We start from the raw sequence: 15,102 nt of genomic DNA, 5'->3' as shown, positions 1-15,102 counted from the left end.
TGCAAGAAATTATTGGAAATGTTTTGTGCTACTGATTCAGTTTGATAATATTTAATACAAGTCCATTTAACTAAATAGGGAAAATCCATGTTATGGATTATGTCTGCATCAGTTTGGATAAATCTCCTATAGCTCATGTAACTCCATAAACATCTTTCTCTCCCTGAAGTCTTGAATGGCTGGGTACAGAGCAGCACAGATGCAGATTTTTCCAAAAACAGACGAACCCAACTATGTTAACATTTGGTGATTTTCAGTTGGAGTCTCCAGGTGAATTTTTTCCAGGGTAGTAGATACAGAGCATGTAAACTGAAGAATTTGAATCTGAGCTTCTGTTATTTTTAGGGAATGGTGACTGCTGGGCTACAGTTTTCTACAGCAAAGTTAGCTGCCATCTTTCCAGGCTTTTGGGAGTCCTCTGTGTGAGGAGAGATCTTCCACACTTGGCTCAAAAATGTCTTAACACACTTTCAGAGCAAGGATGCTTTTCCCCATGGAGGTGCTGATATGGGGAAGGGTGAACAGAAAGGCTCAGTACCTACAGTGGCCTGGTTCTGTCCTTGGTATAAGCTTTGTCTCTGGCAAGTGTCCCATCATGAGGCAGTGCAATTGTTTTTATTTTGCCCATAAATTTTGTATAACTTCTGCTCAGGTCATCTTCACCTTGAATTTCTGTCCTCCCCTGAATCCCAGTGTCTGTTCTTTCTGGCTCAAGTGATAAACAGAGCTGGATCATTTTCTATCTGTTCTCTGTATTGGCTGTATAAAAACATGAATTTCCTGCTTTTATCAGTTGTGCTGCTCTGTAAACAATAGTCTTTCAATAATTCAGTCTATCAGAATTGAGCTTACCTGTCCCCCCATCCCCCAGGATAATTGCAAATTCCAAAAATATCATGCTTTAAATGAGCTCTTGATCTGGAAGTGTTTTAATACCTCTTACAAATGTTATATCTGGACACTTCTGGAAAGTAAAGTATTTCTTTGGAGAATAGAGATCAAGTTCATGCCCTTTAAGAGTTCATGTAGGTGGCAGGAAAATAAATATTAAATTACATATTCTAAAATTAGTATTAAACTTGGGCACTCTGAGAAGAATCTTCATGAATTTAAACCAAAGTGTCTTGGGTATTCAGATAAATGATTGTTTACTGGGGTTAATTAGTTGTAGTGGAGACAGTTGTGGTATTCATTATGTTTTTTTCTTTGCCTGATTTGGAAAGTCAGAGTCAGTGTCCTACCAAGCCAGACATTTTCTGGCAAGGAAGAGTCATTACAGGCATACCTGCTGTCTTATATGGACTGCATCAGGTGACTTCAAAATGATTGTTTATCATACTCAGCTGCAATTGAAACAATTTGTGCACTGGTTGGATGTCACTGAAATATCTGATCTGCTGTTTTCTTCTAAGCTGCAGCAGAAAAGAAGAGCAGATGCAGTGTGCTTTGCTCTTTTTATCTCCCCTTAAGTCATTACCCTGCAAAACTTTAAAGGAATAAATTTCTGCTTGCTAGACTTTGGTGTCAGTTTATCACCTCTGTAGTGGTGTGCTGTTTTAGAAAAAAAGGTTTGGGTATTCCTGATATTAATGCCTTTGTAAAATAGAATCATAGAATGGCTTGGGCTGCAAGGAACCTTCAAGACCATCCAGTTCCATCCCCCTGCCATGGTCAGGGAAACTTCCACTAGACCAGGGTGCTCAGAGCTCTGTCCAGCCTGGCCTTGGACATTTCCAGGGATGGGACAGCCACAGCTTCTCTGTGCATCCTGTGCCAGGGCCTCACAGGGTAGAATTTTTTCCTAATATCCAATCTATACCTACCCTCTAACACAAACTAAATAATGCTTACTTAATACTAACCTTAAATAAGAGCAGAAGAAATTTTATCATTGGTATAAAATTAAAAGAGAGCTTAAATTCTTTCCATTCCACTACAACCAACAGAAAGTATGCCAGAAATAGAGTTTTCAAGCCCAAACTGGCTGATATCTCAGAGGTCATGGCTAGGCCTGTGGTGAGCAGCAGTGTTGACACCCCTTCCCCAGTGATTTCCTGGGTCCCCCCAACTGTGTAACAGTGGAGAAGCTCAAGTGCATGGGGGAGCCTTCACAATATTTGAGGTTGGCATGAGAAAATAAGATTATGTAATTAGTTAAAAGACTGAGAGTGGTTCTTTCTCTGTAATTTAATTAAGCAATAGTGCACCAAGTGCTCCCCTTTCTCTGAGGTGGTCAAAGTAATGTGTCATAAATTTTGTGCCAGGGACTCCATCGGTCTGGAGAGAGTCAGTGTGTGCCAGAGGTTATGGAGATAATTTGAGAGGAAGGTTATTTCTCTGCTCTGTGTATTCTATCCTATTGATGTGGCAAACGTGTTTAAAATAAGTTTTTAAATGTTTTTAAGCTGTATCATTCAGGAGAAGAGTTTGGTACAACTTTGTCAGGTATGAAAGGATTGCCAAATCTTGCAAATTATTTAGGTTTGAATCTTAAAAATTATTCAGGGTCTTTGTTGGACGACTGAATAATGCTGTGTTGCTACACCTGTAACTTATATAATAATATATAAATGTGTATACAATATATATAACTTGTTCCATTCTTTTATAAGTTTAATTGACAAGAAAAAATGACATGCAGAGTGGTATAAAAGACAACTGGTTTTCACTATATATATGAAAACACTTGTCTGATTGTTGGAATAGAGCTGCTTCCTCCCCAATGGGGTCTAACTCATAATTTGCACATTTGGAAAGGAAATGTTTGCTGTATTTTGTGCTGGTGTGCTCTGCTTGTTTAACTTCAGGTTTTATTGGTAAATTTATCTTTCCACGTGTACCTTCCGTGATTGGGCAATAATACATGTGAGTAAAGATCACATTTAAGGGTCTGCTGTAAGAAGTCATATTCATCTTGTATTATTACATTTTATTCCAGACTATCAATTCCTGTTATTTGGTGCAAAGGGACTCCATGGATCTCATTATCCTTCACATACAAATGCAGTTGTATAATTTTTGAACCACTGAGTGAGGGGGGGAACCACTTCTCTGGGACACAGTGAGTGAGTTATTTGGAGTGATGCCTGAGACTCTGCTCTAGTTACTAAAATTTCCTATGACAGCAACCCTGTAGTATGACCCTGCAAGCTCAAAATATTAACATCAAGGGGTTTATTAACTAGAATTTAGAAAACTTCAATGTGAAAGCAGCTCTGCTTTTAAATCTCCCTTGTACTTGTATAGAATGTGTTTCACGTAAGTTAATATTCAAGCCAAAACGTGCAAGTTAGGAAAGTTTGAAAGTTTGAGGCAGATTCCATAAACACCAACACTGTCTTTAATCAGCCCCAGAATTTCATCTGAGAGGATAGTTTTCTATAATGCTTTACCACAAGGCAGGTGGTTGGTGACATGAATAGCTACAGAGAAAACCCACATTTTTTGGCAGGGAAAATCCTCAGTTGATTAAAACTCTGTCTGATAGTCCTCATGCTTATATCTAGAGATTGTTCAGCCTGTGGTGAACTGCAGTGTTTTTCCTGGAGCAGTGTACATGGAAAACTGTGCCTGCAAACTCCAACATGCTGTTCATTTGTTGCAGCAAATGGGGAAAGCACTAATAGGATTTCTGTTCCGCTTGATGTAGCCACATGAGGAATTAACCTCAATAAAGGCAACTGCAGAGAGGAATGCAGTTTCTCTTTAGGGGCTTAGCATAGGTTATTTGCACAATTCGCCTGTTTGGGGTTTTTTTTAAAGCAAACAATGAATAATGAGTTAGAAGAATCAGCATGTTTCTTTATGTATTCATTCATATAATTCAGCAACAGTTTTAAAACAGCAAATAATTTAAAAGCAGATGCTGTGTTACCACTCATGCTGACTCTGGTAGAGCTTCCCAGTAGCACAGTTATGACCAAAATGATCTCAGACAGAGTGTTTATTCCTGTCATAAACAAACCTGTGGTCCAAAAGCTTTTAGAAAGTCCAGAAGGTTGATTTTTCATCATGGTAACAATTAACAATACACTTTTTGTAAGCCTGTCATGAGAATGGTGCTTTTTTGTGAGGCTTTGAGTATTGAAAAAGGGAAGGAAAGCACTTTGAGACTGCATGATGTCAATGGCCTAAGGAGTGTAGGTAGGATCAATTCAGCTTTTTTCTTTTCTGGCAGTTTGGGGGGAAAATGGCTTTTGGAATATGAAGTGTATATTGGGTAGCTATAAGGTTTATTAGGTATTACATTTTTTTCTGTTGGGTCAACCAGGGTAATTGTAGAAGGAGCTGCCTGCACCACCTTCTGACCCTTAAAAGGACTATGAAAATGTGATCCCAGCTGAAATGTAAAGATCAGCTGTCTGGTCACTAATCCCCAGGAAGAAAAAGGTTCTCAGATGGTGTTTGTGGGGCTACACAGGCCAAAAAACACCTCCTTAAGTCAAAGTTTTCATGTGACTTCCAAGATGTAGTCAAGTCTAAAACCTGGGGAAGGAAAGAATGATTTTTATCAATGTGCAGAGACCAACTCTTTGCATTTTACTCTTGAGGCTGGAAATGAACTGTTTTCTTTGCTGCTTGCAATTCAAGGGCGCAAATATTGTGCTGACCAGACTCTGTCTGGCTGCCTGCTCAACAAAAAAAATACTTTTTTGGCTACCCTCAAGTCTGCTTGCCTTCCTTTTTCAAGTTCTGTTCCTGGATACACTGAGCAGATGCCATGCTGGACTATGTATATGCCAGTCACTTGTTTGGCAGGGTGAACCACATCCTTTATGATTCCCTAGGGTTTGGGAGTTGGTGGAATGCAACAGACACATCAGGGGAAACTTCTGCTACAGTGAATAGGAATTAATATCTTGGTGATGCCTTCTAGCCCAGTGTTTGCCATAATGGTGGTTTAAAAGTCTTGGCCACGATTAAGTCCCAGAACATTTGGAATCTCCTAGCCCTGCTGATTATCTTGCCCTTGCTTAGTTATGTCAATCAGACTTTCACCTCCCTGTGAGGTCTGAGTGGAGCAGTGTGGAATGGTACTCAGAGTTTCCTCTGGGCACAAACTCCTTGCCCTGTGGAGTAGAACAGCAGCAGAGCAAGGAAGGCACAGGCTGCACCTACTGCTGCCTCATGGTGCTGCTGGGCAGCCCCATATTGAACAGGTCTCCCTTAAGTCAGTAGGTTTTTAATAAAAAGCTTGTTCTTAAGGTGAAAAGTTGTTTGTTGACCAGACATTTTTAAGAGGTGGGAGGGTTGCTTCAGTCTGGGTTAAATACCCAGAGTTAACAGTTGAGGTTTGACTCTACTTGGAGTTACAGCTATGGGTTAACACGAGTTTTTGGTTGGGATTTGACTCAGCCATGTAAGTGGATGGTCATGTTCTAGGGTATTAATGTGTTAATCACTGCAACAAAAGCTCCACTGTTGATTAACAGAACAGGTTGCTGAAAGATTTTCTGTTGTGTGTGTAGGAATCTCTTGGGTTTGGGAATTTTCAAGGAATTCAAGCCAAAGTCCCATGTTTATAAATTTGTCAATATTCTAAAAGCAGTGACGAAAAACCCTATTGAGCTTTGGATAAACTGGGATGCTGCATCTCTTCAGGCAACACATGTCACAGTAATTGATGTGTAATCTTGCAGCCAGAGGAGCGGGAAGTGCTGCAGCGTTACGTAATGCGCCGAGCCCAAGTGGGGCATCACGTACGGCTGATGCCTTTTAATTACATCCCATAAGGGCAAGGGAAGGATCAGTGTGGTGAAACAGCTTATTGACTGCTGCATTCATACATGGGCCTGCATACATTTAGACACTTAGGAGTGAAGGGAAATGGATGCTGATGTTGTGTGTGTGACCTTCAAATCCTGTGTCTGCAGCTTGCTTAACCAGCCAGCAACAGGAGACAGGCTGGGAATAAATACCCTGACATTGAAGTCAGCCTTGGGTGGTTCTATGATACAGAACACCACTTATGTTTTTCTGAAACACTGAAGAAAGTTTTCAGTTTTTTACTTGATGTAAACACCTCTGTTACACCCTTAAAACTGCTAAACAGTGGTGGTTAAAATGATTTTTTTTTATTAGTGCTGGTTCAGCACACTGGAAGTTGCATCAGATTTAATCTATATTCCATTTCAGCTTGTTGAACGCTGTGATGCAAATTTCTTATTAGTGTCAAAGTGATATATTTCTAAATATTGGTTAATAAGTGAGAGAGCAAGAAAAGTAAAAAACAAGTTTCCCAAGAGCCGAAAAAGACAACACAGATAATCTGGCAAATTTGAGTGAATCAGCTTCAGCAGTAGGTGGGAGCCCTTGGCAATGTTGTGTTTCCTTGCTCTCTGCAGCTTATTTTCCTGCTGCAGCATGGGGAAAGCTTGTTTGGTGTTCTCAGTATTTGAGCATAAAAGGTTCAGCTTCTGTCTTAAGTAAAGCTGGCACTTTACACTGTACCCTGGCAAAAATAAATACTGTGGGTTTGATAAGGATATAATTCAGTGGAACCTATAGGAATTGTTAATTAGCTACAGTAAAAAAAAAAATCGACAACAGCAGTTGATTCTGTGGCCTTTCCTTGAGCAGGGCAGGTCATATGCATTGCTTTTGATTCCTCCTCCTCTGCAGCAGCAGGAGTAAACCAAGTAATAGGCATAGTGTCAATATTGGATAAGGAAGTAGGAAACTGGATTGTTATAAAGGCAGTAAGCTCGAAACAGTATTCTACCTGAATTACCATAGGTTACCCCTGTGGAAGTAGGTTAGTAGGAGGATTAGAAACTTTAAAATAAATAATGGAAGCTTTAAAAGCTATGCTTGGCAGCATTTGTGATCATGCTAAAAGGAAAATCACATTTGCCTGCCTGCAGATCAGCCTATGCGTTCTCTCTCTGATTCCTCAAACCTCAGCTGTTCCCAGGCTTTTGCTTCCCCTCTTCCCCTTCCACATATACCTTTGGCTCACTTCTCTTAACATACGCTTCTCTTTCCTGACACAGCACCATAAAACTGGGTTATAAACCAGAAATTGTCAGGAAAGCCGCATAAAACCTTTCTACAACTTTGGCAGAGCAGCCGTGCAGCAGCAGAGCTTAATGAAACTCTGATGACTCCCACAGCTGCCAAATATGAGAAGGGGAGGACAGTTGTAGGAGGTTGAGAAGCAATAATTGAGCAGAGACAGAAAATGGGAGAGTTGGATGATGAAATCCTTTAAGAGGCCTGTCACTTATTTCCTTAATTCCATTTTCCAGAAGTGTTATTTAACCCACTGCGGTTGCTGCTGGCATGCTTTTGCATAGGGAGTTTCAAAAGGCAGAACAGCTTTGCCAGAAGGAGATATTACTCTTCTGCAGCTTAAAAACACCTCCAGAACTCTCTGTGTGAAACACCACACTAATATTTCTGTACTGAAGCTGTTGAAGAGCAAGGGCTTTCTTTTGTTTTATTACCAGTTGAACTGGTCTTTCAAAATGGATGGCTCTAGTCTAGGTGCAGACATGGCATGAAATAGTTTCCAAATTTTTGGGAGTTAATTCTGCTATAACAGTGTTGACTTGTTTGCATCCAATTCCTAAGGAAATCAAAAATTTGAAATACAAATTTTAAGAAAGTGTCAGACAGTTTTCCTACATCTCTAACCTAATATAATCATTTTAATTTTCCTATTAATTATTTGTTCCTATGTCTCTAATGTAGATGAAGAATTTGCCTTGAATCTTGTCCTTATGATAGGGAGTGACTAAAGCAGAAATGTGGGTGCATTTTAAAGGTCTGAATGTGCTGTAGAAGGTTTGAATATCACAGCAATACAGGAAGCAGGTTTCTGTCCTAGAAGACAGACAGTACCCCAGCCCTCTCCCCTGCAAAGTGTCTCTCTGGTCCTCTGGGTTTTTCCTGACCATTCCAGGGTTGCTGCAGCTGACTTCTGCTGGTAGTTTTGGAAAGAATTTTCTGCTTTTTGCCCTTGGATGTCAGGTTTTTTCAGTGCTATGTTTTCTATGTCTGCAATATTCCTATTAATTATTTGTTATCTTGATTATCACTCTCCTCTGTGCTCATAACCCCATCCAACGGAGAAATTATACTTCATCCCTCTGGTCTTGTGTCCCACAAAAAATTCCTTGTTTGCATGGAGGAGGCAGCCCTGTATATCCTCCAGAGCAGTAACAGAGCAGCTGAGTGAGCTGGGAGCTCAGCATCCCAGCCCTTGTGCATCCATCCCTGCTGACAAGACCTTACAGGAGGGGGATGAGGGAGAGGAGAGACTTCTTGCAAGTGGCTGACGTTTGTGTTCCCGCAGTGTTCGGCTTGGAGCACACGTACTCCTGCCTGTGAGATGGGATAATGTGCTGACAGCTCCTGAATGTTGCAGGCTAAGCACAAGAGTTCTGATTCGACAGGCACAAGAGGAATTTCAGGATGTGAATTTTACCAGTGGGAAGATTGAAGCCACAGTTTTGAGATGCTGTTTATGCAGTAGGGTGTTCCTGAGACACTGAGTGAATCAAGATGCCTGACAGCTTGCTGGGCAATCATTTTAATATAGGAAGCTAAACAGCAATGAAAAATCTCACAGTTTTGTTCTGAGTTCTTCCACCTGCTCTCTTGCAACTGATCTGAGCCCTGTGATCATAAGTATTGGTCAGTTTTTCATCAGTGTTGTGCTGTTTGCTGCTTCTTCCAAGCAGGTTCTGAATGAGCACTTGGCTTGAGCAAGTGCTTTATGCAGGCTGGGCAGGAGTCATTGAATGAAAAGCAAATTTTTCATCTAAAAATCAAGTCCTGTATAAGCTTCATTTCTTCTCACCCCAACAGCTGTAGATACTGTCGCATTAGGGCTGCAAATTAGAGGCTGTCTTGTCTCATGTGCTGCCAGACTGATTTGAAGAAGTACTTAAAATTATTTCCCTCTTAAAAGCTTGTACTCTCACTGCTCAGATCATGGTAATGGGCACCCAGAGAAATTACTTTACTTTTTTTTAGTCCTTCCCTGTTGGCCAGAGTTTCTGTTTCTAATCCAGAAGTTAGAATGTGGTTTCTCATGGGTGCAACAAACTCTATGTACAAGTGCTGACTGTACCTCAGTAGCACTCAGACCACCAGTCAGGTCTATTCCAGTGCATTGGCTCAACACATGTTGGTTCAGTATGGTTTTTCTGGTAGCTCAGGGTCACATTCTAAGCCATTAAAAGTCCTAAAATCTGAAGGGGGATAGTAAGAAGCAAAGAATATATGGTCAAAGTTTCATGGTATCAAAACAGGGATTGCAACTTGTTTGCAGTTTCTCTGGGAGACACAAATGTGTGGCAAGTCTGTATTTTCATTTTAAACATAAGGGAATATTAAGCATATTTGGCTAATTTATTAAATTATTCTAAAACCCCTGCTCCTCATATATATACTCCAAAGCTAAACTGCTTCAGTTTGCAGTGTTTCCTATAATTTTTATGTATAAGATGAAAAACAGATACCAGAGTTCAAACTTTTCTACAGCTTTTTGACAAGGATTGGTTCTGCTTGGTGCACTCCTTAAAAATAGTCTAAACAAAGCAGATTGTATAAGCAATGCAGTTTTAAACAGATCAATGTGAAATATTTTTAGCAGCATGCAGTATTTTATACAAGGATGAAATTGTGGAATAGAAACCATTTGCAGGGCACGACAGCTTCTTGTGTTCATTCAGAAATTTGTATGGTGTTTATTTAAAGTGTATAAACAAGTCTCTAGGTGATGATTTCTAACAAATGAAAATAGGACCATAGCATCCTATTCCCATATCAGATCTTATTGTTAAGCTTATAAAGAACTATTTTTCCCCCAATAGAACTTATCAAAAAGAGATTTTGAATAGAAACTGCTGCATGTGACTTAATCTTTCTTCCATGTAACTCGTGACCTCACGCAGCCCTTAGACTGATGGTGACACAGTGAGCATTTCCTGTGAACCGTGAGCAGTGCTGGTCCCACTATTGTTGGGCACTTTTTTTGTCTGGGAAAAAACAAACCCTTATTTACTAGAAGCCAGTGTCCTGTTTGTTTGTAGCTGGCTGGGAAATGCCATATTACAAGGGTCTCAGTGGCAGTCGTCGCTCCTAACAGAAGCTGTTGTTGTGTTTTGCTCTTTTTCTCACTGATTTGTATGAGACTTCTGAGTCTGCCTTGTGACCTGCTCCACATTCAGTTCACGCCACAAATGCTAACCTTGTTTATCCAATATGTTTTTTCCCTCCTCGATGTTTCCTCAGATTAGCTGTCAGTAAAAGGCTAAATAATAATCCTCCAGTTATTATTCCTCCCCCGTGAGGCCACCAGGCTGCTTTTCCAAGTTGGTGGATGGTGGTTTGCTCTAAGAGCTGCTACCTGGCAAGGCAAGTGTGGAGGTGGAAAATTACAGACAAAATAAAGGAACAGCATTAAATTGGTAATGGGATGCAGCTGCTTTGGCCTTTGAGTCTGCATGTGTGTCTCAGCAGCCTTTGGTAAAGGCATGTGCTGCATGAAACTACTCTTGGCCATACAAAATCAGTCCCAGCTGAGCTGTGGCCTGTTCTGGGGGGATACAGCAGCTCTCAGCAGTTGGGACATTTCGCTTCTGGCTGCAAGAGGTTGTGGACAGGCTGTCAAATGGATGACAATCTCATGGTTGTGCTGCCTTGAAATCCAGTCCAAGCCAGCATCTGTGCATCTGTTGTGCACGTCAGAGGCTGGATGCTGCAGGGCTGCTGGCCCAGCACGTAACCATAGCCAAGTTTATTTAAAATACACCCCCCAGCTGAGTCCTTGCCACTCAGAAGGAACTTGAAAGTACTTGGGGGCGTCAGAAGGAACTTCTTGGTGTCAAAACATTCCCTCTGTCTCTACCATTTCTGCTTATTGTTGTCTTTCCTGCCTCAGCTTCCTTCTGAACTGTCTTCCCATTTTAAAATATTTCATAAAACGGTGACATTCCATAGGTTTAGCAGCATACATACACAGAGAGAGGAACCATTAGGATATACAATTACCTTCCTCAACTTTCTAATGCCCTTACAGACAGAACTTTTATAACTTTTGGAGCTCATTCCAGTGAGGCAGAAAACTTCTGGAAGACTTAGAGGGGTTTCTGTTGTTTAAACACAGACACACACATATACACAAACAATTTCTTTAAGTATTTCAATTTTCAGGTTTTTTTGTTTGTTTTTTTTTTTTTTTTTTTTTTTTTTTTTTTACTTCTCCTGCTAAATCACATGCGCCAACCTAAATATGCATATCATGTATGCAGACATTCAAGATACTAAAACCAGAACAGCCTCTTTTAAGGGAAGAATTGTATTTTGGGGTTGGAGTTTTCCTTGTCTGTCTGGAATGTTCTCATTTATATAAAAATGTCTAGCACTAAAGCAAGCTGCTGTTAAAATGATGACGGTCCTGCAGACTCTGCCAGCATGAAGGGTGAATTTTGGGAAAAGCATCTGCAAGGCACCTTTTGAAGTCTCACTTCGTGGAACAGTGGAGGTCGAGGTCGTGCTCAGTGCCTCAGAAAGCTCTTTCCTGGAAAACTCCTGGTAGAATGTGGCTGTGAGCTTTACAAAAGTCTGATTTCCCAGCAATAATGCTGAGCACAGACATCAGAGATGACACTTAAATCTGTACAGAGAAAGAAGAGTCTTCTGGGCACTAGAACTCTCAGAGTTTTGGTTCACTGGGCAGACTGAGTTTATCAGTTACACATCCCAACTTTCAGATTTAGAAAGCAAACACAAAAGGAAACTCTGGATAATCCACTTTCCTGCCCATTGCTACAATTGATTGCTCTGTCTGCCTGTGTATTGCTGAGGTGAGGAGTCTGTCAGGTTGAGGAGGGAATTCTCCCAACAGCAGATAAATTTTTTCCTGTACTGCTTTTAGTTTTCATGTGTGCCTGCTTCCCACCAGGAGTCTTCTCTAAACCCACTCAGTTGTTTTCCACTTGAGTAACCAACTACATTCTGATGTGACAAACTCACAGTTTACATACCTACAGTAAAGCCATGCACATCACTTAATAAATGGTAACAGTTTGGAATTCTGCATAACTGTATGTAAAACACACATGATGACTTTATAAACTGCTGGCTTAGTCTTGGAATGCAATTTATCAGGGCCCTGCCATTTAGCTTATGGAAGCAGTCCCATGGCATGGCTTTTCCAGCAAGAGAGAAAGAAGGTTGTGCTCATGTCAGTGATTCCTGCCATTACCCAGTCTATGGGAATGGCTCGTGTTTCACTTGAAAGTTATCCCTTTCCTGTTTACTTGGGGGAGCACTCAAAGCTTTTTAGAAATTCTTCCATTTTCCTTGGCATGGGGCTATTAATTCTTGTCTAGATTTTTATCGTGGCCTCTTTTTCTAAAGATAGATATTTTGGCTGCTAATGAGTAGTTCAATTAAAAAAGAAATCAAAGTGGTTTTTCTAAAAAAGAATCTTGAAACATAATGTTCTTGGGGTTTCAAGTGTCCTTTTTACCCTTCCATAAAAGCTACATCCATGGCTCTGTTCTGCAATCATTGAGATTCATGTCTTCTGCAAAGTAAGCAGTTTTCACTGTAAATATTTATATTTAGGCTTTTATTTATAATACTTAGATGTTAGGAAGATCACCCTTTGCAGTAAGTAAAAATAAATTCTTCCCAAAAAAGCATTTCAGTCTCTCCTGACTCACACATGGAAAGATAAAACTCATAAATTGTAGTCATGCATCAAAGGTTAGGTAAAAAACCTTTTTTCCTTCCTTTTACTGACCTGTAAAATCAAACCAGACCTTAATCTGATTTTGAGTTATTACATGCAAAGTTGATCTTGAAAGTACTTGAAGTCAAGTACTGAATGTTTTTTTAATAACTTTAGGACATTTTTATGACAGTTAGCTGTGGCTGTAAAGCATAAAAATACCTATCCGTCCAGTTCAGAAATGTGCAGGTTTTTGGGTTTTTTTGCTAAGACACCACAGAGAAGTGTCATTGCAGACTGGAGACAAAGTGATGGCCTCAAGGACAGAGGGACAGTGAGCTGTGCCAACCCCTGGTGTCCCTGATTTGCCCTTCTATTGCTTGTCCCTGATCTACCAGTGTTTCCTTGTTGTTTCTGCTCACAGTCTCCATTAAAACAAATTGTTTGTCCCAACGGATGTTGGATTATTCAAAGAGAATCTTTGTGTCCCTTTTACTTAAATATGTCTATTTGATTGTTTATTCACATAAGATGTGATGAGGCTTGTTAGGCAGATGACAGAGCTCTTGCCAGCCTTCACCCCTGTGTTTATTTAAAGTCTCTGTATGATTTACTGCAAAACTGTCCCAGCGTCTCACAAGTGTTTACTGATGGATGAGCTCAACTGAGATGTCCCAGCTCATAACTCACAAGTCACAACATAATTCAGAAAAGAAATGTCTGCTTTCAACACACAGCCCTCGTGCAGTGAAATGCCATCAAGTTATTCCAGATGCTATGATCACTGCAGTAAAGATCCATTACACTGGTTAAGCTGCAGCCTCTCGCCTGTTTGAAGCAGACTCTGCAGGGACTTGGCCTCACACAGTAGCAACCTTGGGTGCTTTACCACTGCTCTGTGCAGGCTAAATGAGATGAGTAATTACACATTACCATTTCTTCTGTGTCCTGCAGAAAAATCATTCACCCTAAATTAATCGTGCTCAGCCTTTAGTTTTACTTGCCTTGAACTAAATGTTTCCTCTTCCCCATCATTATGCCGGCTCAGGCACAGATAAGTGTCAACATCTTGAAGCAGGTGAGGTGCCAGTTAAACATGAGGTGCCTGAACCTGCTTGTGTGCTTGGGAAGCTGTTGAACCTGGTGAAGTTAAAGGGAGTGTTAAAACCACAGGGGGGTGGAAGTTTTCCTTGTACTTCTGCTTGAATTGCTGGCTTCCTGACTTGCACCTTTGATGAGGACAGTGTTCGTGAAGAGAAGCTGGATGGTGCAAATAAATGCTGCAGTCTGGAGGTGTGGCTTCTTGAACAAGAGCTTTAGGTCTAATATGCAAACGCACACAGAGTTATGTCTCAGCTAATACTTCCATGTATTAGCTGGACATACAGCCAAGACATCACCAGACAGCAGGAAAAGCTAAGCAGGAGATAGTGACTTGAATCATGATGTGAACATGGTGCCACCTGTACAAACACTGCCCTTTCCTAAAGATCTAAATCCTGTGCAAAAGGAATCAACAGTTCCATGGTAAGTACTGATATGGAGTATTGGCCTCAGTGCAGGCCTGCAGCTGCCTGTAACAAGGAAAGGTGGCTGAACCATGATGCCATTCCCTGTGGCACAAGGTTCATGGCAAACACAGGTTGGGAAGTTTCACCAGGGGCAGGTCCCTTCCAATAACTGGACTCATCAGGGCAGCTGTCACTGTTAGCTTGCTCATTAGCCAAAGTTGAGTCAAATCACACAGACCTTGGCCTCAGACCTGGATTTTGAATCCTGATGATGAAATTGATTATTTATGCCACAAAATAGCTTGTTTTCCATAATATAACCTCTGTATCACCACAGAGTGTGCAACACTCTTGGGAAAATCTGATCTGTCTCATAGAAGAAGTCAGTGTTGCTGGTCAAGATTTGGTGCTACTTTTAAACAGCAGCAGATTAGACTTCCAAATTTGCATCAGAGGCTATTTTGGGCAGGGATTGGTATAATCCTGCTTGGTAATGGATGCCTCAATGTGCTGAACAGGGAGCACAAGGTACAGGTTGATCTCGTCAGCAAAGGTCAAATGCTGCTCACACTCACCAAATATGAGTTTGGATAATAAATGGTTTTCCTTCATGGGAGAAAGACACTGAGTTTTTCTGTCTTGGCATCAGTTAGACTGCAAGAAATAGATTGTTTTGTTTTTAATGTTATTCTAAGAACCGTGCCGGAGCGTTACCTACCCTGTGCTGATAAACAGAGGCAGGTCCCAGAGGAGCCGCCAGGGCTGCTGCTGTGGCCAGTCTGCCATCTGCAGGCCACTGCTCCGTGCTGGGGTTGTGGAGAGCAGGGCTTGGGAGCTCTTAATTCTCAGAAATTATTCTTTCTAGCAAGTTGTTGCTTTCTAGTACGTGCTATGTAGTAAATT

At 40.9% G+C, this 15,102-nt stretch overlaps 1 protein-coding gene across 2 annotated transcripts in view; it reads left to right on the top strand.

Moving 5' to 3' along the window:
• Positions 1-15,102, top strand: part of SLC45A4 (solute carrier family 45 member 4) — a 62,907-nt gene that overhangs the window by 34,894 nt on the left and 12,911 nt on the right. The gene's annotated exons all lie outside the window — the stretch shown is intronic.

The sequence above is a fragment of the Onychostruthus taczanowskii genome, unplaced genomic scaffold, assembly GCF_017590055.1.
Source record: "Onychostruthus taczanowskii isolate IOZ18803 unplaced genomic scaffold, ASM1759005v1 scaffold66, whole genome shotgun sequence".
NCBI classification, from domain to species: domain Eukaryota; kingdom Metazoa; phylum Chordata; class Aves; order Passeriformes; family Passeridae; genus Onychostruthus; species Onychostruthus taczanowskii.
This window is presented reverse-complemented; position numbering and strand designations above follow the sequence as displayed.